This window comes from Ornithodoros turicata, chromosome 1 (assembly GCF_037126465.1).
Source record: "Ornithodoros turicata isolate Travis chromosome 1, ASM3712646v1, whole genome shotgun sequence".
Classification (NCBI taxonomy): Eukaryota; Metazoa; Arthropoda; class Arachnida; order Ixodida; family Argasidae; genus Ornithodoros; species Ornithodoros turicata.
This window is the reverse complement of record NC_088201.1, coordinates 83,702,491-83,711,517: the sequence shown is the minus strand read 5'-3', so window position 1 is coordinate 83,711,517 and position 9,027 is coordinate 83,702,491.

The following is a 9,027-nucleotide window of genomic DNA, read 5'->3' as shown; positions in this document are numbered from 1 at the left end:
CACACTCCATCGTCGTTGTGACGGCCGCTACATAGCCCCCCGCTCGAAGAGCAAACGTTTTCCCATGTCAGAGTCTTGCGGGATGGGCGCTGGGAAACTGGAGGGTTGGTGTCAGGAGCAGACGGCTGATGAGGAGGGATGGAGGCTGTGCGAGACGCGAGATGGCGAACGCCACAAGTCTGCAAATGCCTCTTGAAGGCTTGTGAGGTAGCTGCTCGGTTGTTGTTCTACCGGCAGCGGAGGTGAACAGTAGAATTCTGCGGGAAGGCTTAGAGGTGTCCCGTAGACGAGCTCCGCAGTTGAGCAGTTTATCTCCGACATGACGGCTTTGCGGATGCCAAGTAGTGCGTCGGGCAGAGAAGAGACCCAAGTGTATGAGCTACAGCGACACATGAGGGCTGCCTTGAGGGTGCGGTGAAAGCGTTCGACAAGGACGTTGGCTGCAAAGTGGGAGGAGTTGGCTTTGAGAATGTAGTCAACGTGGGCAATGACGAAAGGCAAACCTCGTGTCACAGTGCCGATGAATCGCTAAAATGTCTGTGCCGCATTCCGAATGCCGAAAGGCATACGGAGAAATTGCAGGAGCCCTAAAGGAGCAGTGATGGCGGTTTTCGGAGTGTCCTCTGGAGCCATGGGAATTTGGTGGTTGCGCCTTTCGAAGGTCGACCTTTGAAATCATGTCGGCGCCATGCGAGCTTGACGTAAAATCTTGGACGTGAGGGATGGGATACCGGCCTAGCCCAGTGATGACGGTCAGGCCCGATAATCCCCGCAAGGTCCACAGGATCCGGACTCATTGGATACCATATCGAGTGGTGACGATCAATTGCTGCTGGAAGGCAGAGCAATACCGGTGGGCAAAATGTGTTCAAATTTGTTGCGTGCGACGACGAGTTTCTCAGGCGCAAGCCTACGGGACTTGGCGAATAGGTTGACCGTTGGTTTTGATGTCATGAATGACGTCGTACAGTGACCAGATCAATCGGGTGGGCGTGTGAATGACGGGGACTCTTCTAATAAGACGGCGTATGGTGGAGGAACGCTGTGCAGTTTAATACTATGAAGGGATTCGATGGGAGGGCAGTGCTTGGGTATTGTGCCCTTCACAGAGAGCTTGGTAGTCGACTCAAGGAGGTGGCACTGAGATGGGTCAACGATCAGGCGGTTCTGATTCAGGAAGTCGACGCCAAGGATGAGAAACGGAGGCGACGAGGAGCACCCAGCGGAACTCTCGGCGCAAACCCAAGTCGAGGGTGAGGGAACACTCGGGGAAGACTTGAATGGGAGACTTGATGGGGGCTTGACCCCTGGACCGGGGATTGACGGCCGGCCGTCGCCGTTAGCCATCGTTGCTGGTGTTCGACGGCAAGCCACAAGTCGTAGCAGTTCCTTGTGGAAGCGTCGAATTCAGCATGATGCCAGCAAGGTTGCAAACTTGCTGGGGGTTTGGGGGCGCGTTGCCGAAAAGATCGGGAAGTTGGTCGATGGAGGGGTAGTCGGGGGGAACAGCTGCGTGATTGTCTGTCCCGACTACGGTGACGGTTCCAAGCAGGTCGGCACTGTGGGAGCGCATGAGTAAATGCAGCCGCAACGACTTCGGACAGGCGTTGAAATTCTGCACCCAGAATAGCAATGTCAGCTGGTGTGGGAACCGCGTTAATGGCAGCAAGGACTGGGTGATGAAACTGATTTACTACAGGCTCATGCGCACGCTGAAGTGGCTGGGAAGTCGAAGAGGCTGATATGGTGGAACTAGCTAGCTAGCTAACTTCTATCACATGTCCGGCCAGCCCGGGAAGCGCTGTAACATCGAGGTCAGACGCGGTATCCAGAACCATCTGAACGCGGCTGGGCGAACGTTGAATGAAGAGGTCCTTCAATAGTCCGCGATCGAACGTAGGGCCACGAAAGCCGAGGGGGTTCCCCACGTCGCGGAGCATCTGGGATGCATAATGTAAAAACCCCGAGACTAGGGAACACGAAGGGACAGACACATCTGGCATCTGGACTGACATCTGGCACGAAGGCATCTGGGATGTCCTGCGGCCGCCAAGTTCTTCGGTCGAAAGTAGAATTGGGAGGCGCTTGCGGTCTGCAGCCATGGTGCGATGATTACAGTTTCGTCCAGAGCTGAGAAAGGATGCGTTGTAAAAGGTTAGAGCAGCAAGTCTGACACCTCAAGGGTCACCTCCAGGGGGCAGAACAGAAATGACATGGTGCAATTTCCGGAGTTCCGTGGTATCACCTGCAAGGCTGAACTGTGCCTTCACTTACGCGAACCAGAGTTGGAGCTGCTGTGGGAAGAAGGACAGGAGGCAGATGATGAACTGGCCAGTGTTACGACCGGAGTCGCCGTCTTCGGCATGCTGGTTGCAGTCCATGGCAGGTTCAATTTGGTCCGTCCGCGTCACCAGTGTAGAGGAACTAGCTTGTTCCAGGAAAAATGTCCGAACTTGGTGAAAGCCTATTCGAAGCTGTTTATTGGTTCAACGTGCAGAGCACGCCAAAGCTCGCCGCAAAGCAGCACTCCATCGTCGGCTCGACGGCTGCTTCAAGAAGGAACCCCAATGTACGCTTACGCTCTTCCTCTACTTCTCAGGAAGCGCGACAGTGCGTAGAGTCCAGTATACATCTCCTCAAACGGGCTCCCGCGATGATTGGACAAATTGTTCGAGGATACGAATGAGAGCCCGCTCCACATTGTCGACCTTCTTGAGAGGGAGAGGGTAAATAGCGGCAACATTCGCTCATAAATCACGAATGACACACCACATGAAGTTCCGTTCATTCTGTGATGGTGTCAAGGTAACGACGTATTTCACTCCGCGAGGAGATATATTTCCACTGTAGTACACCTCTATTGACACCGGGTGTTGGCGGACATACATTATTAATTGGGATAACAAACATTATGCTCACAATGCTCCAATTTCGTTTCTTCTTCAAAACACTTACCCACAATTAGAATATCATTGATTACAGTTGCAGATTTCATATGTTAGTGGTTATAACGGTGTCATGCTCCTGACACACGGTCATCCTAAAGGTTTCTCAAGAGACGTGCAGTTATCCTATCGACGTTTTGTAGCCGGTGTGTGTGTTTGCGCACTAACCGCTCCTTCTCGAAAGAGGAGATCTCGTTTGCGATTCAAATAGAATTAGTGAGCCAGTCGATGATCTGCATCAGAATTAAACCACAGCCGCTGCCCCAGAGAACACAGCAGCGTACAACTTAACGAAAAGCAAAGGTGTTAATTTGCTTACATGCAATTCTGTCGTGTTTGAGCTCTGTACTGTCTTCTGTCTGCTCTGTGCAATGCTGTTGTTGCGATTGGACCACTCCTTCAGCTTCATCTTGTCTCTTCTTTTTCTCCCTGCTTCGTGCTGTTGGCACTGCCGCATTTAACGGCTTCGCTCCCTCGTCACTGCGAGGGAGTTTTTCCACGTTTCGTGGCCACGCTTGTTGTCGCCTGGGTACATTTCGGCGTTATCGTAACACACATGATCTCCAAGCAACAGCCAATGAGTGCAGGTCTTACGCGGCGACATACCCTGCCTCAAGACGCAGTGTGTTCGCTCATAAATGCTATCGCATTTTAAAAAACTTGAAGAACACACAAAGCCGGAGATATTTTCTCCGTAGATGTAACTCGGGTAAGTCAATAGATTGTTCGAGAGACGTGACACTTGAACGATATGAGTAAGTGCTGGTTATGTACCGGGTGGCACGATTTTGGAGAGCTTCCAGAAGGTTAGTGAGGTTAGAGTGATAAGGATCCCAAACAGAAGCAGCGTATTCTAATTTCGTCGTATTAAAGTAATGTATGTCTGATGTTTAATCGAAATTGATTCGATTTCGAAATTTAATTGATTACCGTTACTCTTCTACCAAATGGTCTAGCAAAAGTAATTGATTACCCTTACAAATTACTCGACTCAAAGTGTAACTGAGGAATGAGTATAAGAGTAACGCGTCACTCGGGCAGTTACTTCCAGTTCACGCAATAACTTCCGCCCCTGTGAGCGTCGAAAAAAACAAAAACAAAAATAAAGAAGCCCAACTCCCAAGTGATTGGGACAGCTGAAATAGCGCGAAAGACTCACGCGTGAAAACTAAGCAATAATATTTTGCATGTCTCAACAAATGAGCCACATAATGTTGATTTACGCGTAGACCCAGTCAGTGCTCAAAATTGTGCTCTTCCATTTTCCCGTATTTTCTTGTGAAGATATCAGCGATTGCGCTGAAGACCCAGACTACAGCTGCACTTGATGGCGATGCTGTGTTGTAGGCAGGGTGTCGAACCGCAAACAATACGGGTTCGGTTCGGGTACGGGTTCGCGTTGCTTTGATTTCGTTACGGTTCAGTTCCGGTTCGGCCATGCCAAAAATCGAACCGGTTCGCAAACCGGTTTTCAACCTCGAACCGGTTCACGAACCGGTTCAACGCTTCAATTTTATATGTTCTATAAAGCTGCTTTTATCAGGAAATGCGAGGCTAATAGCGTACCGTTGTTGTCTGCACTGACGTTTTTAACGTCAGGTACTCCCTTTAGCGAGAGAAAGGAGAAATGGATGAAGCGGTCGTAGACCTGCTACTTTCTGTTCCTAAAATTTCTTTTTTCACATGCACAGTGCCAGCAAGACACACTTAAAGGAAGCCTAATAAGATGGACAGCGTTACATAGACGATGGTACTTGCCGGCAGACTGCATTCGCAGCGTGAATCGATCTGAAACCGTACTGAAGCATGTCGAAAATAAGCCTGCCAGCCTTACTCTGTCCGAGCTCACAGCAGTGTAGTAGTTAATCCACAACACAAAGGCAAAGGCAAGACAAAGGCAAAGGCAACAGGCGACACAACTGCACTACCAATAAGCAGAACTGTATTTACTTTTCAAACCACGACCAATCAAACAGGCACTGTTCTGCGTACGCTACTTCTCCACTTCTCATGTTTCTAACTTGTGTAATTTTTACTGCACACGTGTAAAGCGAAATGTTGGGAGCTTACTTAAACACATATTTGTCCTATAGAGCTACATAACTGGCCTACTCGGCTACTCCATTCCTATTTCATTCGTCCGCTTGGCGCCTCGTCTCTGAAGAGTAGACGCCGCAGCTCGTGCGTGGGGCGCTAGACACGGCGCTCACAAAGAGAACTGCGCTTCAGCGTGTTAAAAAGACGCTGAGAGTATACTTACTATATGTCCTCGTTTGTCTGCTAGGTGATAATTTCCGAAATTCATGATGTGGACGTGTGATGATGATACCAATGTGTCTTCGTTCTGGGATTGAGAGGAACTCTTATGCTGACTTCTTTTATGTCCGAACCGTTTTGTTGCGAACTGGTTACCGCTGTTACCGAAAATGTCGGTTCGGGTACGGTTCCGGCAAATTAACGGTTCGGGTTCGGGTTCGGTTCGACACCCTGGTTGTAAGTCTGAAAAACACTTAGCGTATGATCGGGTACTTGGTGAGAACTGACAAGGAAGCGTTGCAAGGACAAGATAGGTATACCGGCTCTGGATACCGGTACGCAACGCCATTCCTAATGACTTCGACCACAGGCATGTTGAAGCTGAAGTAGTCCTCCGTGACTATCTTTCTTTGATCGTTCGTTGATCGACTGCCGACTCCAAGTCCCTTCCTCAGTGCGATGACAGCGTCGCGTGTACGCAGAACCACAACTAACAGGGACCAGCCAAACTAAGCAGCCGACTGTACGACATCTTATTTCCTGTCAAGATGCTGACTCTTTGAGGGCTCAACAATAGAAAACCTGAGGGACTGACAATTAGTATGTCACTGGGAACTTCCACATGACTCACTGAATAGAATTCCGGAGCTTGGCCTACTGTAACCTTACACAACACACTGGGGAAGGAGGAGTACAGAGAGTAGGAAGAGGGTCCAGCATAGAATTCCAGAACGCTATTACGATGGCTTCCGCTTACTGCAGTAGAATAGCCCAACAAACACACAGGAGATTTGTCATAGAGCATTGTTATTTTGAGTCAGACACTACTTCAAAAGTAATTGATTACTGGGTAATTGATTACTCAAACTTGTAATCCGATTACTTGAAAAATTACTCAAAAAAGTAATTCATTACATGTAACACAATTACTTGTAACGCGTTACGTACAAGTCTGGAACTTACGTGCAAGTTTGTGAGAGGTGGAAAATTCCTAAGATATCTTTTCTTAGCACACTGTTCAAAACAATCAAGTCCGCATAAATGTAGCTACCGATAAAAAGGATTACTGGGGAGGGTCCTGCTTATGCACAGCAGCTATACAAGGTGTCCCAGAAAACGTGTCATTGAATTATAATTAAAAGAAACTACGCCACCTAGGATCATGCGGGCAACGGCATTTGTTCTCACTAGGTTTTTCCGCCTCCTGCTGTGAATGTCATTTTCGCGAACTGAACTCGGAAACTTGCCGAGTAATGGTGACTTTTTTACCCCACCAATCTGAAGAGTGTGCCGAATTTACTCAAAGTCATGATAATTGACAGGGATATTAAGGAGCTATCCCATCGGAAGGAATAGCCTTACAATAGCCGGGTGCTCCGAAAAGCATGATGTTTGGCTATTTTTTCCGATGGGATAGCTCCTCAATATACCTGTTAATTATCATTGATTTGAGTAAATTCGACACGCTCTTTACATTGCTGGGGGTAAAAAACTGACATTTAGTTGGCAAATTTCCGTGTTCACTTCGCATAATAAAACTTACGTTACGTGACATTCTCATCAGGAGGTGGTAAAAACCTAGTAAGAACAAATGCCGTTGACCGCTTGATTCCTGGCGGCGTAGTTTTTTTTAATTTATAATTTAATGGCACCTTCTCTGGGACACCCTCTATACTTATTAACAATTACATTTGCTATTGAATCATGAAAACTTCCGAAAACGACGTTGGCGTGTACAAAAACCGAGGCATATTTCATGTGTGGATACTATGCATCTACGAAAAACTTTCGAATGGTTGCATATAACTATGAGATGATTTAGGACCATTTGGGACACGCGTGCAGTCGTAGTACGTATATGTCTCAACGGGAATTCTAACGTTATATTACACCATACCCGTTCTCTGTCGGGTTCAGGAGCCGCAACCGGTGGTTGTAGGGGAAATAGTGTGGTGCATAGACGACCGGCAACTTCCCCCGGAGGCACAGAGCGGGGGAAAGAGTTTGCTCTCTTATATACGTACCGCACCCCTGCGCTATTGCAAAACGCTGCTACCCGGCTTACTGAACTGTGTTTCATAGGTACTTGTCTGGTTTCTCCGAGCTGCATAGGCACCTCTTGTTTTCGAACTCAACAACTCTCGATCACCTCAGTCGGGAAGTTGCTCTGGACATGATGAACAATGCCAGCGTTAAAACATACCTAAGATCGTCGTCCCGTGGTTCATCTTGGATAACTAGGCCTCTACCGTCGGCAGCATGTAGCGGCAATGTATCCGTAGAGTATGGATTATGAATCATCCTCAACTAACACGGACACTTGGCAACGACGGGAAATCATTTTCGCTCGGTATATCTACGCTCCCGCCTTCTGGACGACCATTTCACAGACGGCCTGCATTTTTCCAAGGCGTGCCATCATTCGCCCGGTTACAGAATGACGTTTTCTCGTTTTTCCAGAGAGGGACTTTCTCCATACTCTCAATATCCGGCGTCTGCTCGTGCGGTGTATTCCATCGCATCGAACGAAAATTACACCAATAATTCGAATGGGATTTTCGGTACCATGGTCAGTGATGAACGACGAATAAAATGCCTACCATATAGGTTCGGAATCGATGGGGGACTGAGGCGACAGTCCCTTTAAATTTGATAAAAAACTCGACGTTGTTCTTAAGCATACTCACATTGCAGCAGATACTTTCTAAAAAATGGGGAAATTTTTGTGCTGACGTTGTTCAAAACTGAGACGTCCCATTTATGCTTTCGGAAAAAGTCAATGAAGATCGGAAAGCGAAATAAAATATTCATCGCTAAACTGAATGGGTACCGTACATGAAGAAAGTAATCTGAAAGCGTCCGCTGAGTTGCATTCTCGCCTATATGGATCGAGCTTTCAGATGCGAAATGTTCCACTCTGAGAACATGCAGCAGACAGTAGTCATAATTCAACTGTGCGAGATCACTTCAGGAATTGCGACGGTTCTAAAGCATAATTTACCGGCCTCGGTGGCTCAGTCGGTAGCGTGTTCGCCTTCTGATCCCGAGATCGCGGGTTCGAACCCGGCCGAGGACGCCAGCAACTTGGTGGCAGGGTAGAAGTTGCTTAGACACGCCGTCTTCCGCGAGGGACGTTAAATACGGGGTGCCGTGTGATGAGCTTTCATCGCACGTTAAAGAACCCTCAGGTGGGCAAAAGCAATCCACAGACCGACCGCTGTGGCGTCGCTCATGATCTCAGTTGTCTCGCGACGTAAACACCCAATTATTATTATTAATTATCTAAAGCATAATTTAGAATACAGAAAGTTTATAATAACGGAATTGATTAGAAGTTTATTATGGAATGAAGCTAGGCTGATAAACAAGGCTAGCGACAAGTTCATTTGCAAAGCTTCCGTTGATTACACGGATAAGATTCGATGGTTTCATGATAAGAGGCCATCTGCAGCAAAAATACTATTTTGAACAAAGTGCCTTCTGGAGGCGTCTGCCGAGAGTAAAGTCAACTCAAGTGTGATAAATAAGGAGCTTTAGTAGATCGCTTCACAATAACTGTTCCGAAAACATGATAAGTCAATCGCCCCACTTCTTTGAATCGGCTGACATCACAACGCTAAGCTTGGATTTGATAACTGCATTTTTCGCATCGTTTTCATAGAGTTCCACCACCACCACCACCACCACCACCACCATAGAGTTCCTCCAATGTACTAAAACTCGCTAATAACAGATTTTGAAGTAAAGCGTGGTGGTTGAAGTTGAGTGTGTCTGTTGTGTCCTCTTTCTGTCCCTGTCCCCAGCACTGGTGCTTTATGGATTTCAA